We start from the raw sequence: 27,875 nt of genomic DNA on the forward strand, positions 1-27,875 counted from the left end.
ACATATTGTTTGTGATTCTTACGTACTTACAATATTTATAATATTAACAATGAAACAGTATCTTAGCAACACAGATAATTTGGAGACATTTTGTAAAACGTTCAAGTTACTACTGCAAGCAAACTTTAAGATATAGAGATGGTGAAGTTCTTTTTGAAAACATTGATTTTTACAGCATTATATGCTGTAATAATCGCAATGCCTGGACACATAAAACTTAAACCTGAAAATGTTATACTTGGCGCCCCACAGGTGATTCCGTGTGTCCCTGACAGCTATGGGATCAAAAGTTATACCATTGATGTTTTCCAGTATTATTGGTTTGGCCCCTACGGTGGAATAGCAACAGACGATGATAAAATTCGGGTAAACAAAGCCACGGGTGATTTAATGATTTATAAATTTGATTTTTCTGATACCGGTGTGTATAAGTGCGTTATTGAATACTCAAGAAACTGGAAGATAAAAGCACACAAACCAATTTTCATCACTCATTTCTTGGAGGGTAAATGCTTATAAGAATCGATTTTGGTAGTGTTTAGAAGTTAAAAAAAAACTTTAAATTATGAATCGGATTCCATTCATTTTTACTACAATTTACGTAAAGTGTTATAAGTTCGATATATATTTAATGATTGTACAATAATTTTCCAAAATCCATGAAATCACCTTTCCAACTAACTACATACAGCTCACCGTCATTGTTTCCGCGTTAAGCCTGAGGTGTTAAAATGTTGAAAATCAAAATTGTCTGCAGATATAAATTTATCATTACGAAATAATTTTTGATTTATTATTATTATATACAATAACTAAATACATACATAGATATGAATAAATTTAATCAATAGCGTTACACAATTAATGAAATTAGACATTCCGTGAAGTCAGAAAACGAGATAACCTTATGTTAGAAATTAGAAAGGTTTTGTTATTTTCTTTACAAGTCATAGAACAAATAATTTAAAAAATTCAAAAGTGTTGAATGATTTCTTTACTCGTCTGTGAAAATATTGAAATTACAAAGAGGTACAGTGTTATAGCAGAAAAATGTTTCTTTTGTTACAAACACACAGCCAAGTTCTGGTATTCAGAGACGTTGTTTAGCCACTTTTCACATCTAAGCAATGAAAGAATACATTCTTATCATTTGAAATAAGAAAGTTTGAAGAGCTTATTTGATTAACTATATCTGTTACTGAGCATATCTTTAATTCTGATCTGGGTAGACATCTTCATTTGTTGGAAGTATATATTAAACACGTCACATATTAATGAAAAAGACAAACTTCTAGAATAAATACAGCACTGCGTTGTTTACTCGCTATTCCGTAAAGCAGAAAAAACACATTATTTCGTAAATAATTTTAATTTTTTTGGTTTATGTTATTTCTAACGCTTCACTTTATTTTCCGTCCAGTCATGTTATATATATTTTTAATTACGATTGTTTGTTTTTGAATTCCGCGCAAAACTACACGAGGGCTACCTGCGCTAGCCGTTCCTAAGTTAGCAGCGTAAGACCAGAGGGAAGGCAGCTAGTCATCACCACCCACCGCCAACTCTTGGGCTACTCTTTTACCAACGAATAGTGGGATTAACCGTCACGTTGTAATGCACCCACGGCTGAAAGGGTGAGCATGTTTGGTGTGATGGGGATTCGAACCTGCGACCCCCAGATTACGAGTCGAATGCCTTAACACATCTGGCCATGCCGGGCCTTTAATTACCAAAATTTGCGTTTTTCATATAGCAAAGCTACAAAGGGATATCCGCTCTTTCAACCGAGGGGAAATCAAACACTTAACTTTAGCATTGTAAATCCTTATTTATTTTTAATTATTTAAATACATTGAGTTGAAACCTCCTGTGACTTACGATACAATAGATAAAGAGCAAGATAAGCCATCAACTACATTTGTTAGATTTTGTTTATACCTTGCAGGATTTCCAGTGTATGAGCCTTCACGAAGAAAAGTAGTTAATAATTTGTTATGAGCCTAAAGTGTCATATCAGGTCAAAAATTCCCCTAGTGGCCCAGCAAAATGTCTGCATGCTTCCAATGCTAGAAACCGGCTTTTCGATATCCGTGATGGACAGAGCATAGATAGCCCATGATGTAGTGTTGTGCTAAATTCCAAACACACAGTGCAAAATATTATTTCTCATGTCAACAATACTCTAACTACGAACCATCTTATACTTTATTTTAGCATGCGTACAAACTAGTGAAAACTACCAATGTCCTGAAGGACTCATACTGAGAAATTACCTGTGTTGTAAGTTGTGCTTTCCTTCAAAGCGTTTATATGTGTGATCAGTATTTATGAATTATAATTTTTAAATAAATCGAAAAAGGAAAAACTGTTTTGAACAAACTAAGCAGTAAATTAGTTATTATATACTTCATCCATTATTTTATTTTTAATTGTCAAAGTTAACATTGTAAACATTCCAAGCTTTTTTCTTAGATCCAAGTCAACCAGGAACGGTGGAAGAAACATACGTTCCTTCTCCAAGGAAAAGTAAGTTATGCTATATATAAGATTACGTAAAACGTAACTTTAACGTGAGACAATATGTGTGGAAAGGTTGGTGACAAAATGTCGTGATGGAAAAATATTACTGTGACGATGTTTGTGTTGACGCGTCCATGTACTTTACCTTTGAATTGTTACCGATAGTTTTCCAATATATTCTCTTTGGTTTGTAGTTCATTTAGACAATAATTATAGATTTATTTGAATAATGAAACAAATAAACAGTATTCAGTTTACAAATTGCTAGTAAGTCAGTGTCGAAAATTATACATTCTTGGAAGTCTGAGAACTCGTTACTTTTGCCTTTTGTCTTGTTATGAATATATATAACTGATGTAATGGTGGTCAGTCACGTGACGCATCAAATGATCATCCTGATTTGATATAAAAACACAGTCAGTGTATTTTGTTGCCATAAGATATGACAAGTAAACATTTTTACTTGGATTATCAAGGAAGAAAGTAAATCTAAAGTGATACTTTACACTTCTTTACCCGTAATGTTTTATCCATATGCATTAAACTTATTTGTGTTTGAATAAAGAGTGGAACTTCTTCGATTCCAGTAACTTAGAACGCTGTGGTTATCTTGTTATTTTTACTGTAAGTATACCAAATGAAACGTAGCCTCCTCCAATACTATCATATACCAAAAACAAATTGCACTTAACTAACTTTCTTTTTAACTTGTATTTTTCCATTTCAGCACCATCCATGTTAAAACATATGATTCCATTGGTAACTGCTGCAGTAGGAATACCACTTTTGTTAATTTCTTTAAGGCAAGAACAAAACAGTATTTTTTTATGTTTTGTTGAATAGATCTTAATATAAATTCTATGTTATTAATAGTTGAACCATGTGTGTATATACTTAATAATGAATTTAAGGGGGCTGAGAAATAAAAAAAATATTAGTTACTTTATTTTAATTAGAATGATAAATAATCAAAAGATTACAAACGCTTGCATTAAAAAGAAATATATAAGGGGAAATTAGCATCATTAGTTTACAATAAAGCGTATTTTAAGTGTGGAGATTCACTTAAAGCTTAAATTGTGGATCACTTTTTAAAATATTACAAGTTTTTCTGATGAAAAACATTCCTTGTAAGTATGTTATTGTTCAACCTGTTTTTATATGTAAATACAATAAGGTACTGTGCGTGTCAGTAGAAATACTTGAAATTGAAACGTGTAAAATATGGGTAATCTAAATTATTACAATTCGAGTACTTGAGATAAATATAAAATGCATTTTCATTCAAAAAAGTTCTTTAACTAATTAATGATTTTCAGTTTATTTCAATATGGTCTTAAAATTGAAATTTATCAGCGAGTATAACAATTATTCAATTATCTCTCTTAAGCTATAACATTTTATTCCTGTTTACATTTGTTAACTTTATTTTAAAGAGATGCAGCAGGGGTCAACTTGCCATGTCCACCGTGGGGAACTGAACCCGCCTATTTTAGTGTTATATGTTCATATACTTACTGACGTTCCACTGGGAGAGAACGTCCCTGTGGCTGTCGTTGTTAAATATTATTATTTCTAGATTATAATTATATTCCATTTTTAATTGACATAACACTGATGTACAAATAAGAGTCAAATTAAATCATCCATGTTATTTATTAGCACTTTTCTTTTGTAGTGTCATTATTTGGAAGTGCAATTGTTGTAGATGTAAAACAATAAAATCAGCTAACACAGAAGACCATACAAATAAAGATGATAGAAAAAAAATTAAATATTCACTTGTACTACAAAAAGATGAAGATCAGTCTGTTAATAGAGACGAGAAGAGAAAATGTAAAAGTGTAAAAGAGAAGAGGGCCAAAAAAGTTAAGAATTTTCATCTTCCTAAAGTAAGTATTGCGATGACGGGAAATGTCATCACATTTCATACCGAGTGTCTGGGACTTACAACGCTAGAAACCGGCTATCGATAGCTGTTGTGGGTAGAGCACAAATAGACGAACATAACAAGAATGTAATATACCTTCAGTCACATATATTTACTTACTTTCTATACATTTTTATGCTGGTGTTCTGCATGAAGTTTAGGCAACGTTATAAATATAATGTATTAAGGCTATAAACTGTACACTCTAATCTTCCACCTTATAAGAAACGTTTAAATTTAATGGTATCGATTTTTAGAAGGAAATTGTAGTCGGTTTAAATGGATACTTGATAACAGCTTCTAGAGACGTTGTGTGTAGATATATACATATAATGCAGGTTTCTTCTTTATCATTGCAGCTATCTCAAAACATTTTCGAAATTGTTGTACTCTATTGACTCTGTTTATGAGTCATGTGTTTTCACAGTTATTGCGCTATTGACACAGTTACGGATGAATTTTGACTTGGTTTAGGTATACAGCAACAATTTTATGCCATGTCGCTTAGCAACAAAAGTATAACCTGATATTCTTGTTAATCTATGTACTCAAAGTATAAAGTGAAATGTATGAACAACAAAATTGTAAAAATTACATATTTTCTACTGTATTAACATTTGGGAAGATATATGAAAGATGCTCCTAATATGACCATTTTAAAACCGTTCCACTTGGATAGAAGCTGTTTCAAATTATGGTTCTAAGCCCGCTACGGGGAAAGGAAGGCGTTTTATCAGTATTTTATCTCATGGTTTTCATTGATCTGGTCACATATAAGGGAGACAATTCTTCATGTCGTTAGATAACTTTTAATTAATTATGAAGTTACGTAAATTCCATCCAGGGGACTAGTACTTGCGCTAGTATATAATAATATTTTCTTCATTATCATTCAAGCCGTCTCCAAACCTTTAATAAATGTTTATTCTATAGATTTGTACTGCATGACTCTGTTCATGAGTCATTACCTCGTAAAGTTGGTACTCATTCCATTTAGTAGTAGAGATATATATATACGTATGATGTATAATGCGAGGACTTCCATCCTTCATATACTACAATTGCTAATTTAGCAGTGTAAGACCAGAGGGAAGGCAGCTAGTCATCAGCACCCACCGCCAACTCTTGAGCTATTCTTTTTGCCAACGAATAGTGTGATTGAACGCAACATTATAATGCTCCCACGGCTGAAAAGGCGAGCATGTTCGGTGTGACGGGGATTCGAACCCACGACCTTCGTATTACGAGCCGAGCGCCTTAATCACCTGGCCATGCCGTGACATTTATATTTGCTTATTTTCTTTTGCTGTTTAACAAACCGGCATTAGCTAAATTTTATCTGATGTTCAAACCCCTTTCTTCATGCCAAAATTTTAAACAGCAGAAATTATCTAACAAGTTTACATTTATGCTAGCTAGAAACTTTCTAATTAAAAACACTGGACTCATTTACACACCACATAGAGTTAAAAATGTATTTTATTTTACTTTTTATGAAGCATCATTATTATGGTATTTGTATTCTCCTTGCGCTTTAGTTCAAAACGATATTGATGAATTTCGAAGCGCCATTTCCATGTTAAACTGCTTCCAAACAAATATTAAAATATTCGAATTTTAAATACAAAGGCATCCATAGATTAAGGACATCTGGTGGAGCCCAGTAATACGACCGAAGACTTATAATTCTAAAAGTCTGGTATTAATGGTCTTGGTGAGCAGACACAGATAGTCCGTTTTGAAGTTTTCTGATAAAAAAAAACCCAACAAAAACAAAGTCGAGTGAAATTCTCGATAATTGCAGCAACGAAATTAAAATATACATCACGCAATTTATCATTCTCAAAAGTATAGTTGTTGGTACCAACGTTTTTTATTTCAATTTCTTTTTTAGTTTGATTATTTTTGAAATTCTCAACTTTCTAATAACGCTTGTTAGTAATTGTTTACATTTTGTTCTGTTTAGTACTGGAGAAATATGATACTTTCTACAGAGTTTTTCCCCGAAGTAAAGTTGTAAATATTTCGATATGCATAAGATAAACATTCCCTTCCCTTTTTACTTATTAGAAATCAATTTATAGAGTCAATTAGTTTGCTCAAAATTTGGATATTTCAATAAAAGTGTTGTTCGAAAACGTATTTGAATTGATATCCACTAAATTTATATAGCCCAGTTATCGGTAGTTTCATTGTATTAATTTCCAGGAGGTAATTTCTATATTATGATAACTAATATCAACCTATCCCGATTCTTGTTATTTTTAGAAAGAAAAAAAGGCGAATGTTTTTACCAATAGGAAGGACATTCAAAATAGTAATGCCTCAAGTAAAATAACAAACATTATCACGAGTCTTGAAGGATCACATGCCAAATATTTTATACCAACACAGCCTCATTATTATCAACCAATAATCTCATATATATCGGAAACTCTGTTAACTGAAAGGAAGAAGGTACCTTCACATTGTAGACGTAACAAAAAATTTACTAAATATAAATAAATGAGACCTCTTTACTTCAAAGAACTGCGAGATTTGTTTCATGAAAGGAAATCATCAGAGTCAGAGGGTTCTGAGGACTAGAGTAGATAGAAAAATTGAGAAACGTAAGCTCCTGAAACATATTTAGACCCACAAGAATTTTTTGACTAGTGTTTAACCGAATTAGAGAGCCAGATGCAAGACAACAATAGAAGAACTTCGATGATCGGACGATTTTCTTCACTAATAAGAGACAGTGGAACTCGATTTATGTTTTCTTGTCTCGAATTTTCACAAGCTTCACATGGATAAAAAAATTAAAATAAAATATATGTAAATAAAAAATAAAAAGTTATAGAGTATTTAAAAATTGCCTGTTTTATCGCTTTAAAAATCCATGTTTGTTTAAAGAAAATTATTATTTATTACAGAAGCTTTATAAATTATAACTTCACTGTAGACACAAAAGTTGGGGAAAGAATGATTTCAACTTAGTAATTAATATTTTTTGGATATACAAAACTGTTTAGTTTAATAGTTATTATTTAATTTATTTGGTGAGTTAATATTTAATGATTTAAAAAAATAATAGCAAGATGTTGAAAGTGATTATTTAAGTTTGGTTGTATGACGTGGCAAACAAACACACTTACCACGTTGATAGCCCTCGAGTAGCTTTGTGCTAGCCATCCCTAATTTAGTAATGTAAGACGAGAGGGAAGGCAGCTAGTCATCACCACTCACCGCCAACTTTTGGGCTATTCTTTTACCAACGAATAGTATGATTGACCGTTCCATTATAACGCCCCCACGGCTGAAAGGGCGAGCAGGTTTGGCGCGAAGGGGATGCGAACCCGCGACCCTCAGATTACGAGTTGCACGCCTTAACACGCTTGGCCATGCCGGGTCCATCGTGGTAAAAGTCATACATTGTGTGAGTCAATTATTAACGCCAAATTACTGTATTTTTGATGTTTCCTCAAGTTTGTATTGTTACACTCAAACGTCACTGCATAGTTTACAGAAAGTTTGAGACCTCAATGAACAATTTATAAATATATGAGCTACTAACAAACTGTGAGATAAATTAAGAATAATTGTTCTTTTCTCAGAAAATTATTCAATGAGAGAAAACATGAAGTTACCTGGTGTGAGAATAATTAACCATATCGAGCGATATGATAAAGATAGTTTCAAAATTTAATAAATATAATAATTTGTATTGTAAAAGGGGGATCTATATTAATTGAACCATTCTCTGTGGATTTTTTAAAGTTATGATACAACTGTTGTAACCCATGGGGTACTTACTGAGTGAATAATTTACTAAAAGTACTGTGAGTAAAAGTAAGTACTGTGAGAAAAATAGTTTATATCGTCAATTATATTCTTAAGTAATTGAATCAGCCTAAGTGGATATTTGAAAATAAAGATTAATTATTTAGAGTTTTGGATACAACTGTGATATTTCATGGTGTAAATAATTTTTGTACATACGTTTGTCTTATTTTGAAGAGATTATTATTTAAAACAAAAACTGGTAGTTGACTAGAAACAGGAGTCTACCAAAGGTTACATGGGGTTAACAGACAAATGGGTAAAGAAATGTTGCGAATGAATGGAAGCCCATTACTAACAAGCAACAGCAGAAATCTCAGTATAAGGCTGCTATAGCAACTTCTATAGATGGTGTTGTTAAGAAACTAGAAAGTTTGACTGTCAGCATAGATGCTGCTGCCAAAAGAAAGAGAATCAATAAAAGGTGCCAGATTTATTATGAGAAGGAAGTTCCATTTCCATGGTTAATCAGTACACGACTAACAATCGACAAGTTAACAAATGGATCAACAGTGCCAATAGTGATTGGAGCATGTTACAGATATTCATAAGTACCAGCAAATCACAACATGTCAGTGAGTGAAGAATATGTTGGGGACAAAAGAGTGAAGTGCCTACAAGAAATTGTTTGCAGTAGTGAGAACCAGTCTACTATATTATGACCAAATGAGAGGCAAACTACACATGTGAGTGTGTGTGTGTACTTATTGATGGGAGAATGAGAAAGTGTCCCATAAGAAAATAAAGATAAATGCATTATATTATGTGGGAGACCTGGAGACAACAGTATAAAACATCCATATTTGACCAAATTGTTTAAAACATACCAGCTAGTAGAAACTCAGATACCAGACCGAAAGAAGATTAATGAACCATTGGTGGTCACCACTAGTGGTCAAAAAAAGAAGAGCAAAGAAGACATCAAGACCTTGACATCAAGATGTCAAAAAGGGGACATCCCGAATGTACGTTTGTTAGAACTGAAGGAATCATAAAATAAAGTCCCTCCATTGCAGAAACTTTGGGACAATACCTGGGAAAAAATTTCACAGAAGGCAAAGGAAATGGTACCAACTGAATAGAGAAACAAAATGGAGTGCTATATTAGACCTGTCAAAGGCTATATGTATGAAAAATATATATATATAAACGAAGAAGCACTTGCAGTCACCAATAAAACTCAAGAAAATAAGAGCAAACATAACACGAAGATCTTACAAAAATCAAAAGGTGATATCACGAATGTAGGTTTGCAGGAATTGAAGGAAGCATAAAAGAAACACTTTTCACTGCACAATCTTTGTGACAAAATATGGGGAAAAATCGAGCAGAAGACAAAGGGGTAAAGCACTTATAGAGCAGAGTATTAGAAGGAATTGCTGTACCAAATCAAACAGAGAAATTATACTGGGGAAGTGTAGCAAATCAAAACAACAGAATACAAGACTCAACTGATGGAACAAATTCACGAGTTGACTGTGCAAGGACACCTAAGAGCAAAGAAGATAGCAGATAGATCCACTAGTTATGTTCATTGCCCAGGAATAATCAGAGATGTGAGCAGATCTTGCTGGCCATGTACTATCTGCCAAAGGACAATACCAGAAGGGAGGTTGGTTGAGGTGTTACTGGGGGAGATTTATTAATTAAAGATTAATTAATAATGTGATTAATATATGGTGAAGTGCAAATTCTTAATTAATATCTAAGTAATACTTTATTTAATTAAATAGTAATAAATTAATTAGGTGATGGATATGTATGTGATATGCAAAATTAAATTAATTAATATACAAGTTGGACTAGTAACCAAATTTAATATCAATTTTTTTTCAAATACTTAATATGAAAACTCATGTTTTTCCAAAAACGAGGATGTTATCAGGCAGCATAATATGATCATGTCACTAATGTCAGAGGGCGAACTGCTGGAAGTGATGCCATTACCACAAGACGAAGTGTCAACATTGATCTTTTCATGTTATAACACTAAATTTATAGTTTTCGCTTTTAGAGTCACTTTAAAAGTATCTTATGATTGAAAACAACAACACACTATGATTTTAGTAAATGTAGTTTTACTCTATTGTAAAATAAGACTTCAAATATATGGCATATTTTACATTTTTAAATACGTTATTTTTTTTTACTTATGTAAAACTCCACTATGTTTTATGCAGGTATGTGTTAATATGTGTTACTTAAACAATGACTCAATGGCTTTCACTTCTATATTTCTGTGGACTTATAATGCTATAAAATAAGTTTAGGTAAGCGTGATGGGCAGCCACAGATAGCCCATTGTGTATTTGTGTCGCTAACTTTAAACAAAAATAAATAAACAGTTCTTTATTTAATTTGCATGGCATAGTTTTGCATTTATAACGTTTCATAGGTACAGCACTTATCGATAACAAATTAGTTTACATTTCTATAATTAATATACTGTATAACATATATTTGTAATAAACAAAAATAAATACGAATAAAAATCAAAGACTCTGCACCAATTAAAAGGATCCCCAGGATACAGGCTATAATGTGATATATAAACTGTACTCTAGATTTTGAAGGTGGCTGATGAAGTAGAACCTACATTGTGTTTGGAAACACTGACTGATGACGTAGAAACCACATTGTGTTTGGAAACACAGACTGATGACGTAGAAACCACATTGTGGTTGGAAACACTGACTGTGAGTTTTAACCTCCACTCGTCAGTCTCACATGAAGAAATTCAAGAGCAATAAAATAATCAAAATCAGTTGAAATTAGAAGAGCGAGATGTGGGTGTTCGAGCCCATAACGTCCCACATCTATATCACCCTTTACTACCAGCAAACAATTGTGGGAAAGTAACTGCTCTCCAAAGTAAAGAAGAAAAAATCAAAATAATAACATATCACCACTTGGGGGTAAGTAAGATAAACTTACCTCCTGAAATTGGCATTCAAGCCCCAAATATGAAGGTAAGGAACTAATTAGTAGCCTAGCAGACAAGTAATACTTGAATGAAGGGACCCAACCAGTTCTTCAAAATAACTAATATAACTCTGAACTACCATCCACTGTATTGTTTGTTTGTTTTGGATTTCGCACAAAGTTACTCGAGGGCTATCTGTGCTAGCCGTCCGTAATTTACCAGTGTAAGACTAGAGGGAAAGCATAACCATCCACCGCCAACTTTTGGGCTACTCTTTTTACCAACGAATAGTGGGATTGACCGTCGTATTATAACGTCTCCACGGTTGAAAGCCGGATCGGGTGCGTTCTGATGAATTAACGATTACAATTTCACAAAAACGTGAACGCTAGCTTGACAATGAATGTGTTTTCAGAATCATTAAATTTCAAGCCATTCTAGCATGATCGTAAAATAGTATGAAAAACAACCTTTGTTAGCGCTCCATAGACACGCTATATGTTTGAAGTTAAGCACAAAGCTACAGATGATCTGACCACTACGGGTATCGAAATATAGATTATAACGTTGTAAGTCTACAGACATATCGCTGTGCCACTGGGGGAGAGGGCTCTATGCACCAAGTAACAAAATTAATAATGCTATCAACAAGTACTCGGACGTATAAAAATAATTTTCTAGATCATACTAAACTATGTGTCAGTGTGAATCAGATAAAATATTTGAATGAGCTTCCATTGACACAATGATTATTGGCAATCCAAAAAGTTTGTTTTCTACTTATAAATTCTACAAAATAACTAGTTTTGTCACTGCACTGCCATTAAAGTTATTTTTTAAAACATATATATATTTATATATTCTGTTCAATGATGTAATAAAGTTACTGAGTACAGGGCTTAAATTTGTGCGCAAAGCTACACGAGGGCTATCTGCGCTAGCCTTCTTTAATTTAGCAATGTAAGACTAGAAGAAAAGTAGCTAATCATTACCACCCGCCACCAACTCTTGAGCTACTTTTTTACCAAAAAATAGTGGGATTGATTGAGAGTTTATAACGTCCCCATAGCAGAAAGAGCGAACATATTTGACGAACTTCACGTTATCAGTAGAGCGACATGATGAACCTGAAATTTTGGTTATCTTTATAACCTGACCTACATAATATTTGATAACAATATAGTGAACCTAAAACAAAAACTCTTCCGCTTTGTAATCTCTATAAATGAGTTTATAAGTTCCATTCTATGAAATACACTGAACCTAACAAAATGTAAAAAATCAAACAAATAATAACAATAATAGTTACATTATCTGTGGATATAATCAACGTTACTAATCTCATAAGTTTATAATCTTCCTTTAAAAAACAACATATTTGTGTATATTTGTAAAGTTATGACATTTTGTTGGCTTTTGATCTCAGAAACAGCGCCAGTTTTTCACCGGTAAGTTTGCAGGGTTATAACGCTAACATTCGGGTTTCGATACCTGTGATTGGCATAATACAGAGAGTCTATTGTGTAGTTTTGACCTTAACAACAATCAAATCACACCTCAAAGAAATTTGGGTTAGTTTCAGTTTATACATGTGGCAAATTATTTCTTGGGGTCTATAACGTCAGTGTACCATTTCATTTTTATCAGTTGCTTTCCTCGCTTACGTTTCATTATGATTATTGAAAATGTGTGATGTTACGTATTATAAGCGCGTAAGGCGTGCGACTCGTAATCCGAGGGTCGCGGGTTTGCGCCCGCGTCGCGCTAAACATGCTCGCCCTCCCAGCCGTGGGGGTGTATAATGTGACGGTCAATCCCACTATTCGTTGGTAAAAGAGTAGCCCAAGAGTTGGCGGTGGGTGGTGATGACTAGCTGCCTTCCCTCTAGTCTTACACTGCTAAATTAGGGACGGCTAGCACAGATAGCCCTCGAGTAGCTTTGTGCGAAATTCCCAAAACAAACAAACAAACGTTACGTATTACAATTTCAAATAGGCTTAAACCTGAATTAATTTATAATTTATATTTAGAAGTTAAATAAATGTCGATACGTATCCAATTTTCGGTATTTGCTGACAAGATTCATACACACAATTTTCTTTCTTAAAACACATATATTTTAATATTCTGACAATAATACAATTTACAATAACGGTTATTACAAGTAATCACTTATATACAAAAGTTTCACAAACTTACAAAGAACAGTAAATCTTCTATCTCATCTGGAACTGGATATTTTTTCGAAGGTTCACGATGAGGGAATTAATTTTGAGTTACTTCAAAACACCTAATTTAAATATGAATCAACTATATCAAATTATCGTAAATCACAGAAATTTAATCAGTATTGAGCAAAAAGTAGAGGGCCAATTTAAAATAAGACAAAATCATTTTTCATGTTCTGTCTATAACAACGTTATTAGGCAATCATACACACAATGAATTATATTGTTTTTGTTCCAGTTGTGTTTACCTCATCTATTATTCCTTCTATCGTTTAGTGTAGCTACAAATATTTAGTTACAATAAAACACTAATTGATCTTCTAGGTGATCACGTCTGTTTTGAGTAAATATGTAGGAATTATGAAACTGATACTAACTTCCCCAGCAGCGACGTACAAATATTATTAATATTGCGGAAGATTATGTAAATTTATGATCCCCTCAGATGTATTCTCGTGATCTAACGGAATAAATAAATATCTTGCCATCAGCTTCATAAACGGAGACACGGGATAGTGAGTGAAAAATAATTATGTGTGTGTGTTTTCTTATGGCAAAACCACATCGGGCTATCTGCTGAGTCCATTGAGGGAAATCGAACCCCTGATTTTAGCGTTGTAAATGCGTAGACTTACTGCTGTACCAGCGAAGGACAAAATAATTATTGATGTTTGACACCCAGTATGGTTATTAATAGAGAAAGATGACTTTGAAATGTTGTATTTTTTATCGAATTAACTTTTATTTCTTCTGGTTCTTTTTCCTGACTCCATTATTTGAAATGATTGATACTGATATTTATGTTTTAGTGCTATTTAACATCAGTATCAAGTTCTAGACACGCGCGTATTTATTCAGGTGTTGAAGATTGGTTGAGTATAAAGACAAATTAATGACATCAGCATTAGATTGGATTAATTAATACGATCAAGATACTTGAACCGTGTGGCCCGGCATGACTATGTGGTTAAGATATTCGACTCGCAATCCGAGGGTTGCGGGTTCCAATCCCCGTCACACCAAACATGTTTAGCCATTGGGGCGTTATAATGTGACGGTAAATTCCACTATTCGTTGGTAAAAGAGTAGCCAAAGAGTTGGCGGCGGGTGGTGACGACTAGCTGTCTTCCCTCTAGTCTTACACTGCTAAATTAGGGAGGCTAGCTCAGATAGTCCTCGTGTAGTTTTGCGCGAAATTCAAAACAAACTAAATTCGAACCGTGAACGATATTTTATCCACCATGTGTTATTTTTATGTTATTATGAATAAAGATTCATGTGATCTCACGAAATTATTTTTCTCACCAGTTATGTACTTATGAAACTTTCTATGACTCATTTCACGTTTCTTTATCAGGAGGAAATAAATATAGATGATCCTTGACAACTTCTATTGGTGAATAAAACACGCCATATTCCACTTAAATGTTCATTAAATTCACACACACTCACACAAAAGGCAATTGCTTCTGTGACACATGTTCCCACTTTCTGCAGTTATTGCTTTACAATACACGTGTTTTACTTAAGTACATGGGTCAAGCTTGGCCCTGAGATTAATGTGCTAGAATGGAGGTTCCGTGGCTCACGTTCAGTTATCATCAAAATAAAAATAAAAAACACGCTCCACACTTTCGAACTTTGGGTGTATTATAAGAGTGACAGTCAAATCCTGCTATACGATCTCAAAGGATTTGTTTGTTAAGAATTTCACGCAAAGAATTTGATGCAAAGCTATACGAGGGCTATCTGCGAAAATATTCAATAAAATAATTCCATGATGAGTAGAGTCACAAGATGCTCACAATCACCCGCAATACTACTGTAATGCTAGAAAGCTGCCAACAGGGGCTGCGATTGGACGATGTTTCAGGATTCCCACCTTCCTTCTTGGTGAAATATAAGATCGAATTTGAGTTTCTGAGCAGTTCCTCGCGGTCACGAGTCTCGTAACGTTGTTTCTCGTTTCCATCCTTACAAGGTAAGTTGTTTTTAAATATAAAAATTACAATGGTAAAAAAACCTTAAAGGTTTTATTCAACGTTAAGAAAATTATGGTGTCCACAACAATGGTACAATCGAGAAAATTATTAACCTTTTGTATCAGTCTAAGCCTCTTGTATTTTTAACTTAGAATATATTCTCCTAAGACAGCAAGTATATATATGCATAAAACTATGTTTATACACTTCGTAGACTGAGAAATACGTTATGTTTTCAATGACTTTACATGTTTTAAGTTTCAACGTCATTATATATTATATTTTCACAAATACGACATTACACATTGTACTTTCATATATATCTTTCTTATCTATAGGAAATGTTCGAACAATTTTTTTTCCATATATGTCTTACATAAGCAGCAGGAATTAGGGTTATTACACAATATGAAGTATTATATATAACTTTAAATGTTACATAAAAGATAACATTACTTATCTACGACATAACTTTAAATGTTAAACAAGAGATGACATCACTTATCTACGACATAGCTTTGGATGTTACATAAGAGATGACATCACTTATCTACGACATAACTTTGGATGTTACACAAGAGATGACATCACTTATCTACGACATAACTTTGAATGTTACATAAGAGATGACATCACTTATCTACAGCATAACTTTACATGTTACATGAGAGATGACATCACTTATCTACAGCATAACTTTACATGTTACATAAGGGATGACATCACTTATCTACAGCATAACTTTAAACTTTAGCTAACAGGTTACGTCACCTATCTAACGCAAAGAATTTTTTCAAGTGCCAAACCGCTCAAGTATTCGTCTGTGTTGTAGCCACCGCGAGTTTGGAAGCCTAGTTTATAGTGTTAGGATTCCTCAAGTTTACTTCTTTGAAATTTGTCCTAGTTTATATTGTTAGGATTCCTTAAATTTACTACTTTGAAATTTGTCCTAGTTTATATTGTTAGGATTCCTCAAGTTTACTACTTTGAAATTTGTCCCTGTTTATAGTGTTAGGATTTCTCAAGTTTACTACTTTGAAATTTGTCCAAGTTTATAGTGTTAGAATTCCTTAACTTTACTACTTTAAAATTTGTTCTAGTTTATATTGTTAGGATTCCTCAAGTTTACTACTTTGAAATGTGTCCTAGTTTATAGTGTTAGGATTCCTCAAGTTTACTACTTTGAAATTTGTTCTAGTTTATATTGTTAGAATTCCTCAAGTTTACTACTTTGAAATTTGTATTCACGTATGTAAACGAAACAGAAATGACAAACGTTTCGTGTTTTCTCTTGCAAATAAATTCGTTATTTTTTCAGCGGTAAAACGTGATTCTGAATCAATCAAATAATGTTAAAACATGTTTGTTTATCTTACTTAGGTAAGAAGTTACGGACATTTTGAAACACAAGACCTAAAGCTGTATAAACAACCACACTACGCTCCAAATGAAGAGCTTAATAAGGTTTTTATTAGTAATTTTAATATTTTTCTAACATTTCACTGTTAATTTGGAAGCTTTAAAATAATTTTTAAGTCTTTTCTTAATTCAATATTAATGAAGGGAGAATATCAAATGTAGTTAAACAAGAATGAAAAGCATCGTCATACGGTAGTTTTCATTGCTAAAGGCTGTCATGTCCAAAGCACATCACTCTTCTCCGAGTACTTTCCATCTAGTGTACGAGAACGATTGCTTTTCCACATCCATTTCAATATTATGTTAAAGAGTATTTTATTTCTAAAATTGTGCTATTTGTTTGAACATTTTATTTACTATTCTACGAGGACAAGGTTTCTGAAATCATTCTGTTTTTTTTAATATGATTTTTATATTACAGTAACTTATTGTTTCTGAGATTATTCTGTTTTATATTTAACACGATATTTAACAATGTGTCAGTAAATGCTTTATGAAATTATTTTCCATTTTAGGTTCGAATGTGATTTCTCACTGCTAGAGAGATTTCTGAATTTTCTCACTAACATAATTTCTATTTTTCTAATTTCGCGAAAATTACAAGAGGGTTGTCTTCGCTAGCCGTTCCTAATTTGATAGTGTAAGAATAGAGCGAGTGCATTAGTCATTACCACCCACCGCCAAACTCTTGGGTTGCTCCTTTACTAACGAATAGTGGGATTAGTCATCACATTATATCGCCTACATGGCTGAAAGGGCGAGCGTGTTTGAAGTGACGGGGATTCGAATTCGCCACCCTCAGATTACGAGGACATGATTTAACCGTAATGATAAAAAAGATTAATGGAGTCAGGAATATACAACATGCTTAACATCACAGATTCACTTGTTCGACATTGTTCGTACTTTTACCATTTTTCAGTGACGTAGAACTAAATAGTGTAATAGAGAATAAATTTGTTGAAAAAAAATCATTCTAGTATACCAGAGTCACGACTCGATGGCTAAGGATCTTCAGACACTGTTGTGATAATAATGTTTTAAAAAGCGCCCTCTAGCAGTAGTAATTGAACATAATTACAACCTCATGAACTATAGGTTTTACACGCTTTAACTCAAATCAGAATACCCACAAGCTTTCTTTTTCGATTATTCTTGGGATAAAACTGACAGAATTTCTAAACTCTCCACTAACGAATGATTGAAACGAAAACGCTAATGATTTATGTGATTTTAAACATCAATTGTTAGAGCGTCTTATGACGAATTATTTAAAGGAAAACGCTACATTTACCAACTTCAGATTAAGTTGTTAAAGCTTCTATTGTAGTTTGATATGCTGCCAACCTCAAGCCCTAAAAACATTAGAAAAATATAAATGGTATATGTTGTCAATTATGACAGCATTCCCGAACAAACTAGACCGAGTTATAAATCATCAGTTGATTTTGTTTGATTTGTTTTGAATTTCGCGCAAAGCAACGCGAGGGCTATCTGCGCTAGCCGTCCCTAATTTAGCCGTGTGAGGCTAGAGGGAAGGCAGCTAGTCATCACCACCCACCGCCAACTCTTGGGCTACTCTTTTACCAACGAAAAGTGGGATTGACCGTCATATTATAACGCACCCACGGCTGAAAGGGCGAGCATGTTTGGTGCGACGGGGATTCGAACCCGCGACCCTCAAATGACGAGTCGAACGCCTTAACCTACTTGACCATGCCGGGCCGATCTTCTGCTGATAACTGGATGGTATGAAACCAACAATTTTCATCTTTGTTAACCGTAATCCCTAAAATCATCAAAAATATATAACTCGAAACGTTTCGTGTCAGCATGATAAGAAGAGTGCTAATACAATTAATACGAATCCCAATATTATTCTGACCTCAATTATTATATTAAAGATCCACCACGATGTTACAGTCCATGTTGGTATGACAACCCTTCGTCGTGTTAATAGCCAGCAGTGTAGCTTTAATTACTAACGACTGTCATGTCCAAAGTACATCACTAATCTCTTGATGCTTTCCATCTATTTGAAGAGGGCGACTGTTTCCCAGCGTCAGTTTCAACAGTTCGATAGTACAGAAAACAGATGTTGCATCCGGCGACTTAGCTGGTATGTCTTATTAAAGAATATCCTGAATATCCTACTCATTTTTCCACTGCTTCAGTTATGCGATGGTTTGTCGGAACACATGATTCTAAGCCTTTTCTTGGTAAGCTCGTGTCCTATTGGTCACGTTTCCGAAAGGAAGTCCTTCTTCATTATGCTGCACACTGTTTTCTGGAACAAATGGACGGCTTTTGCCAATGACCTTTGTATTCGTCGATTCACAACTGTTACCAGACTTCAGACTTCACTTAATGTAGTTAGGATACGACTTGTTCAGGTCTCTTTCTGGATGCCCAAGGTGTCCATTGTTGGTCATTATTCTTTTGTTTTCCAATGACATTGGTTACAAGGTGTGTTCCCGCCTTGGAAAATCTAACTCTCAATCTGTACATATGTTTATGTTCTAAATATATAAATATTTTGATTCAAAAAGGACTGTTACATGTTCTTCCCGAAAGAGATCAAATTTTTGGCGATGCTACACTATCTACGTAATATTAGATGAGTCAAAATATAGTTTTGATACATCCCGTTCCACAGCGATTTTATATTGACTATGATTGTGGGGTGACTTGCTTGTTGAAATATCCAAAATCATTTTCATAAAACTTATTTGACCCCGTAGTTTGAAACACTAAATTATATGGAAGTAACTATTAAATTCCACACCAAGGACAACATTTCTATCAAATGTATTAAAACACTAGTAGTAATACCAGGAAAAGAAGCTTAGAGCTTCAGCATGACAGGCCTAAGTTGCCGAAGCAATAAAGTTCATTAGGGTTAGCGAATATAATGACATTCACGTTTGACTACCGTTGTTTTTCACCTTATTTATTTTAATTGTTCCATGATGAATTTGAAATTAGATTTTAAACAGACATAAAATAAAGCTTACGTTGTCTGTCTACATCAATTTGATCTAAATCGTAACAAACCAATGAAGTTTATCACACTGGTTAGGCTTACCAGGCGTTAATTTATTAAACTGACAATGGTTTTTATGATGGCTGTTATGACTCATGAGTGATTGAAAGTTTACCCTTGTTCATCACGAATGGATTTCTTATTGTAATCCTCCAGTTCCGTCATCCATCATCACCTTTTGTGTTGATTAGAGTCAGAATCTTGCTAGTGTTTGTAAAGGAAGAAAGTTGGGTCGCTTTAACTGCTAAGTCCGCTCGATAAAACAGGCTGGCTAACAAATGGTTAGAAGACGTCAATCACAGACGAGGGAAAATAAAACTGAGAAAGATAACTGGGACATATAACTCTTCCTAGAAGTTTATCATAAATAAAGCTTTTGTTCTGTTCCCCTTATATAACGATAGAAAAAAAACGTTGCTAAATATAAAAAATCACATACGTTAACAGTTTTTTATTATTATTTCTTACCGAACGTTTTGTTAAAATCAAAATTGTTTATTATTGTTTAAAGCATACTCGTCAAGAAATACTGATTGGTCATAAAAATATCCATTTCTTGCTTGGTATATAAGAACACATATTTTAATTTTTAGAATACAAAGATACGGTACTTTTGGCTGTAACCTAGTTTGTAAATTGTTTAGAATACAAAGATACGGTGCTTAACCTAGTTTGTAAATTTGTTTAGAATACAAATATATGGGCTGTAACCTAGTTTGTAAGTTTGTTTGGTATACGGTGCTTCCGGCTGTAACCTAGTTTGTAAGTTTGTTTGGTATAGGAATATACGGTACTTCTGGCTGTAACCTAGTTTGTAAACTTGTTTAGAATGAAAAGGCACCGTACTTCCATCTGTAACCTAGTTAGAATAAGTTTGTTTAACCTAGAATAAGAAAATAGGAAAATACGGTACGTTCAGCTGTAAACTTGTTTGTTAGTTTGTTTAGAATAGAAAAATATGGTACTTCCTGCTGTAACTTAGTTTGTAATTTTTTTAGAATAGAAAGATACGGTACTTCAACTACCAGTTGAATGCCCTAACCACAAGGAAATGACAAGCCAATAATATGTAATAATATATTTTTTAAATTAATGTAGCTTGGTTTCAAAGACCGTACATCTTTAATTAGTGAGGTTTGATATCAAAGACCGAACTGCCTCAGTTTGGTATCAAAGATTAAACTGACATAGTTTGATATCAAAGACCGCACTGCCTCAGTTTGCTATCAAAAACCGTACCTCTTTAATTAATGGAGTTTGATATCAAAGACAATACTGCCTTAGTTAGTGTAATTTTAACAAATAATACCAATTTTTTAAACTGTAGGTTACTCTGAAGAAAAATTAACATAATTGGCATTAAAACACCGTACTTTTAAACTTTAAGTTGAAAGTTGACATACAACACAGTATTTTTATACTTTATCTTAGTTGAAAGTTGACATTAAAACATAGTACTTTTAAACTTTAAGTTGAAAGTTGACACTAAAACATAGTACTTTTAATTTTGTGGCTGATATAAAGAATTAACTTGTTAACCTTATATTAAGAACGTATAACGTTGGTCTTGAAAACTTGTTATACCTTGCTGGCCAAAATCAAAAGGCCAATGGACATGAAGAAAAAATATCCATTTTGCGTTGTTAGACTCAACCACTAATTTGAGCAGAGCTTCGAAAGATGAAAACAAGAAAAGGGAAAAAAAAACAACTATTTAATAGAGAAAATGTGAACACTATGAAATTAGCCTAAATACTAGCTGGTCAAATGTTTAAGACCATACCAAAAGAAGTCCTAAACAGGGTAGGAAATGCCCAACAAGAGATATCGGTAGTGAGTTGCACGGCCGTCATTGCGAATAACTTGCAAACATTCGCTTTGGCATGATCGATATAAGTGTTTGCAGAAGGCTGGCTGGAATGTTATTCCAAGTGGTGAAGATGGCTTCACGAAGATCATGCACTGTTTGGAGTTGACGTCCATTTCTATAGACTTCCCTTGCCATCCACCCCCAAACATTGTCAATGGAGTTCAGTTTGGGCGAACACGCTGGATGGTCCAAAAGAATCGCGTTATTCGCCATGAAAAAGTCCTTTGTCCTGCGGGCATTGTGGATTGCAGCGTTGTCCTGTTGAAAGATCCAGTCATTTCCACACAAGCGAGAGTCTTCAGTCAAGCATGCTCTCTCCAACATGCCAATGTAGCCAACTGCTGTTTGACGCCCCTGTGTAATCTGAAGCTCCACTATTCCATGGAAGGAGAAAGCACCCCAGATCATGATGGAACCTTTTCCACTGTGTCGTGTAGAAAATGTCTCCGGTGGGATATCCTTATTGTGCCAGTAATGTTGCAAGCCGTCTGAACCATCCAGGTTAATTTTTTTTTTTCTTGTCAGAGAACAAAACTTTGTTCCACATTTTTACGTCCCATGTTTGGTGCTTCTCAGCAAAGTTTAACCGATCTGTTTCGTGGTGTGGAAGGAGGCGTGGCCTTTGGTTTTTAAAGCCTTTCTCTCGTAGATGCCGTGTTATTGTTCTTGAGCTGCATTCTAAGTCCGTAAGGGCCTTAATCTGGTTCGACGATCGGCTGGTGTTTTGCCGGACAAACCGTCGAATCCTCATGCTCAACGCCCGCGAAATCTTCTTGGGCCGACCATTTTAAATTCTCGTTCCGTATCTCTCAGGGTCGTTTAAGGAATTTGCAACAGCAGTTTTACTACGCCCAATCTCACCAGCGATGGTACGTTGAGAGAGATCTTGCTTTTGCAGCTCGACATTTCTGCCACGTTCAAACTCTGTCAACTTTTTAGCCTTTGCCATGTTTTTACCCAATGTAACACAGGAGATGTCAGTGGGAGATGTTGACACGCTAATGCTTGAACACAAATGACTAAATGTTGTTACGTGTTTACCGATTAACGCTTCATTTCAGTGTGGTCTTAAACCTTTGGCTTATTTCACAGTGTTCACATTTTTACTATTAAATACTAAAAAAAGTTTTATTTTCCCTTTTCTTATTTTTATCTTTCGAAGCTCTAGTTAAAAGTGGTTGAGTCTAACAACACAAAATGTATCATTTTTCTTTATGTTCATTGGCCTTACGATTTTGGCCAGCATTGTATTGCAAGTTGTAATACGAACACACAATGTATTGCAAGTTGTATTAAGAACACACTAAGTAGGAGATTAATATTAAAGACACACTTTTTCTTTAGAATCAAAGTCATTAAAATAATAATTAAAGTACCAACGTATGGATAGTTTAATATTTATAAATCTTACTTATCGCTGTTCTTAATATCTCAAATGTCTACCACAACGTCACTACACCCGTGTTACTGGGAGATCATACCGCCTGAGCTTAACAACGATTAGTAAGACGCGCACTTGAATTTGAAACTTATTTATTTCGTGAACAATTTGAACCTGGTCTCTTTAGTTCTTACTGGATAATACAAAATCACATCAAATGTTGATAATTTAAATACACAAAGTGTTTGTCTAATTAGATAGCTTATTAATTTATTTATATTTTTATTCATTTACGGACATTGATGTAAAAATTTACAAGTATTGATATTGATGTTAACATTTACAAGTATTGATATTGGTGTTAACATTTGCAAGTATTGATATTGGTGTTAACATTTACAAGTATTGATATTGATGTTAACATTTACAAGTATTGATATTGATGTAAATGTTTAGAATATTAGGAATGAAACTTTTCATCACAGCATGCTAACCATTTTTGGTGGTAAATTTTCAGATTTGTGAATTACACAAAATTACACAATGATTTTCCACTGCGGGTATCGAAACGTGATTTTAGAGTTATAAGCTCACTGACTTACCGCTGAACAACTGTGTGAGTGTTGGTGGTGGCTTCGCATGGCCGGATGGTGAGGGCGCTCGACTCACACTCTGTTTGTTGCAGGTTCGAGTCTCCATCACTGATAATGTAATGGTCAATCCCACTATTCTTTGGTACAAGTATAGATCAAGAGTTGGCGGTGAGTAGCGTCAATAAGTTGCCTTCTCTCTGTCTGTATTTGCTAAGTTAGAAAATACTGACACAGGTAATCTTTCATCAGTTTTGCGCCAAATATAAAACCGAAAAGCAAAAAAAATTCCCCCTGGGGAGGAGTGGGGGCTCTCTTTGGGTGATAATTTTCTTTTTTTTAAGTTGGAGATTGGCATAAGAGCTAACGATCAAACGATCCTTATGTATCGACGAACTAGTAGCGTACTTACCCGAGCTATCAGTATCGCATAGACCACGAGGCTCAATGACTATATATGGATGTTCCAATTATGGTCTTTCTTTCTGTCCGTTTCGAAGCGACATTTCTTCCGCTTGACAAGCGAGGTTTGACAGAAACAACGACGAAGCTTCAGAGGATAACATGACACATTTCTTGTTGTTTTGAAAGCAAACAAACAAAACAAGATACTCTAGAACAAGAAACAACAACACCTGAATAACAACTTACGTTTTATGTTCCCGAGGAACCAACCAATCATAACAGTGTAATGACGTAACATGTCATGACTTGTTCGGTTTCTTCACACAGTGAATAAATATCGTTTGCTTTCTTTTGTTTGTTTTTGAATTTCGCACAAAACTACACGAGGACTATCTGCGCTAGCCGTCCCTAATTTAGCAGTGTAAGACTAGAGGGAAGGCAGCTAGTCATCACCACCCACCGCCAACTCTTGGGCTACTCTTTTACCAACGAATAGTGGGATTGACCGTAACATTATAACGCCCCCACGGCTGAAAGGGCGAGCATGTTTGGTGCGAGCGGGATACGAACCCTTTAATTGAACTATCTAAGAATACAGTCCCTGACCGTCTGCCTTCTTAGTAACGTTTGTTAATAGTTATAATTTAATTGATTCACATAACGAATAGTATTTTTTTGGTTTGATCTATGAATAATTTCAACATTTCTTTAAAGTTTTAAAATCATTTTTATTTTGAGCAGTCGGTTATCAAGATCAATCTTTTTTTTTACAATGTTTTATTTATTTATATTTAAATTATTATTTTAAATGTTGTTATATTACAAGAATATTTTGTTAAATATAAGAATTTCTGTAAAAATGAAGATCGAACGTAAGATAATTTGAATTTAATATCACTTTTCTTCTTCTTTTCAGAAACTAAGTAAACAGATTCGAAGAGTTTCTGAGACAGAATGGAGTTCAATGGCACCATATGTAGTTTGAACATTACTCGTGAGGACTGTGGCCAGAAACGAGCAGTTCTTGGTCCGAAATACCATCATCAGGTGAGAGTCTATACTCTCGTTACCATGATCGTATTCTCTTTACTAGGTAACTCAGCCATGTGTCTGCACATCAAACAGAAGTGGCATCATAGGAGCGCCATCCACGTGCTGTTTTTCAATCTTGCTGTTGCCGATATTTTGGTCACTCTTGTCACCATGTGTTCTCAACTGGTCTGGGAGTTCATGGACCGAGAATGGATTGCTGGTGATCTTTTCTGTCGGACATTTAAGGTCTGCCAAACTTTCACCATGGTTTCTTCGAATTACATGCTGTTAGCGATTGCATTAGATCGTCACACGGCCATAGTATATCCGTTGTTTCGTAATGCTCGCACCAAAGCTTTGATTACCAGTGCATGGGTTCTATCTCTGTTGCCATCCTTACCAAATGCCTACGTATTCCAGACTGTCACCTTGTCTGATGGTAAAACATTCTGTGTTGCCAAGTTTTACACTTCCTCTCTGTCCGTCCTTCACAGACAAGTATACATGGCTCTGATTCTTCTAGTGGTGTTTATCCTTCCTATATTGATAATCATTATCTTGTATTCCAGGATAATCTACACTATGTGGACAAGATCTGGAAGTCTGAACCGGTTTCGATCCAGAAAAGAACATTTTATAGATCCGAAACGGAAGGAAAGGAAAACGAAACGTGAATGCCTGAACTCGTCAAACTCGCATATTTCAAGGGCGAAAGTGAAAACGTTAAAAATGACTTTGACTGTCGTGTCAACATTTTTAACCGCGAGCACGCCTTATTTAGTTCAAGAAATCGTTATTGCTTTTGGGAATCCTTCTCTTCTGAACCAGAACCTTGTAGCTTTTTTTGGAATTTTTTCAGCCAGTAACAGTGCTTTGAACCCGTACATATACTTTTTGTTTAATTGTAACACTCCATTTGCTGAAAAGATAGCTCGTAGTACTTGTAACTGTTGTCTGCCTGTTTCAACAAAGACAGTGAAGGAAAACGAGAAGACGAGTCACGTTTAGCTAGGACATACCACAAACACAGGGTGTCACTGAGTCAGGACAATACAAACACTGATGTAAGGGTAATACCAAAACACAGGTGTCAGGGTCACAAACACATACAATATCACAAACACAGATGTGATGTCAGGGACAATACCACAAACACTGATGTCAGGACAATACCAGAAACACACAACCACACACTGATGTCAGGTCACAAACACAGGGTAATACCACAAGCACAGGTGTCAGGGCCACACAAACACAGTCATGTCAGAAACACAGGGACAGGGTAATACCACAAACACAGATGTCATGTCAGGCAATACCACAAACACAGATGTGTCAGGAAAATACCACAAACACAGGTGTCAGGGTGTCAGGGCAATACCACAAACACAGATGTGTCAGGGCAATACCACAAACACTGATGTCAGATGTCAGGAAAATACCACAAACACGGGTGTCAGGGCAATACCAGAAACACTGATGTAAGGACAATACCACAAACAACACCACAAACACAGATGTGAAAATACCACAAACACAGATGTCAGGGCAATACCACAAACACAGGTGTCAGGGAAATACCACAAACACTGATGTCAGGTGTCAGACAATACCACAAACACAGGGCAATACCACAAACACAGATGTCAGGACAAGGTGTATACCACAAACACTGATGTAAGGACAATATCACAAACACACGGGGTGTCAGGGCAATACCACAAACACAGGTGTCAGGACAATACCACAAACACAGGTGTCAGGGTAATACCACAAACACAGATGTCAGGACAATACCACAAACACAGATGTCAGGGCAATATCACAAACACAGATGTTAGGGCAATACCACAAACACAGATGTCAGGGCAATACCACAAACACAGAATTCGTGTACAAAACATTCGTTTGTTTGTTAGAAATTCATCTAAGTTCATTATGATATTTAATGAATGTCATTCATCAACAGGTAGCGCAGCAGTAATTTAATATATAAACAATGAGCTGATAACAGCTTGAGCACCATTTGAAATATCTCAAGACATCAGTTGGCGACAGATGTTACAATAGTAGTGTAATGAACAATGAACTGCTGTGTTACCACTCTACACAATCCGTTTACAGTTACTTGAATATCTTTCAGTTTATTTGAACTTCATTGAAGTGAACTCAAGGTGCAGTTAACATATATAAACAAGACAATAATTAAATTCTTCATTAAAAATAAGGTTAGAGGTAATATGTCAGTTAAGAAGGTCGTTGCTATAGATCATTTAATTTATATTTTAGGGAACTGAGTTCCCTTATTAAATTGTTTATGTAATTGTTGCTTTTGTTCTAAATAAACCTATATTTCACTTGCAACAACAACAGTTCAGTAGTTGTTAATTTGTAGACTAGTTTAGGTATAACTTTCATCTTCTTTGAGATGAGAGTAAAGGACACCTATTGTCCAAATGAAGAATATAATAAGAGAACCTCTTAGCTCCACACGTGCACCGATTCTAGTGTTACCGTGCAATTTATTTGTTCATATGAACCAGAATGCTTGTCATCATTAGCAGAAACTTCCAACCTTCCTATTATTTACACGAATCTTTGGAAGTGATAAAACTTTTATCTTAAGCCCACATTATCTGTTCTTCTCTCAATAGAACTCATTAACGTACAGCTGTTAATTTGAAAGAGCAGACATCTGAGTATACTTCTATTGGCTTTTGTGTAGAGAGA

General features: G+C 34.6%; 1 long non-coding RNA gene across 1 annotated transcript; it reads left to right on the forward strand.

Annotated features, from left to right (window-relative positions):
* Positions 1-15,356: 15,356 nt before the first annotated feature.
* Positions 15,357-26,159, forward strand: LOC143224172 (uncharacterized). Its single transcript, XR_013013250.1, has 3 exons — positions 15,357-15,404; positions 25,030-25,160; positions 25,715-26,159. It is a non-coding gene; the product is annotated as an uncharacterized LOC143224172 (long non-coding RNA).
* Positions 26,160-27,875: the final 1,716 nt, after the last annotated feature.

Source organism: Tachypleus tridentatus, chromosome 8, assembly GCF_004210375.1.
Source record: "Tachypleus tridentatus isolate NWPU-2018 chromosome 8, ASM421037v1, whole genome shotgun sequence".
NCBI classification, from domain to species: Eukaryota; Metazoa; Arthropoda; class Merostomata; order Xiphosura; family Limulidae; genus Tachypleus; species Tachypleus tridentatus.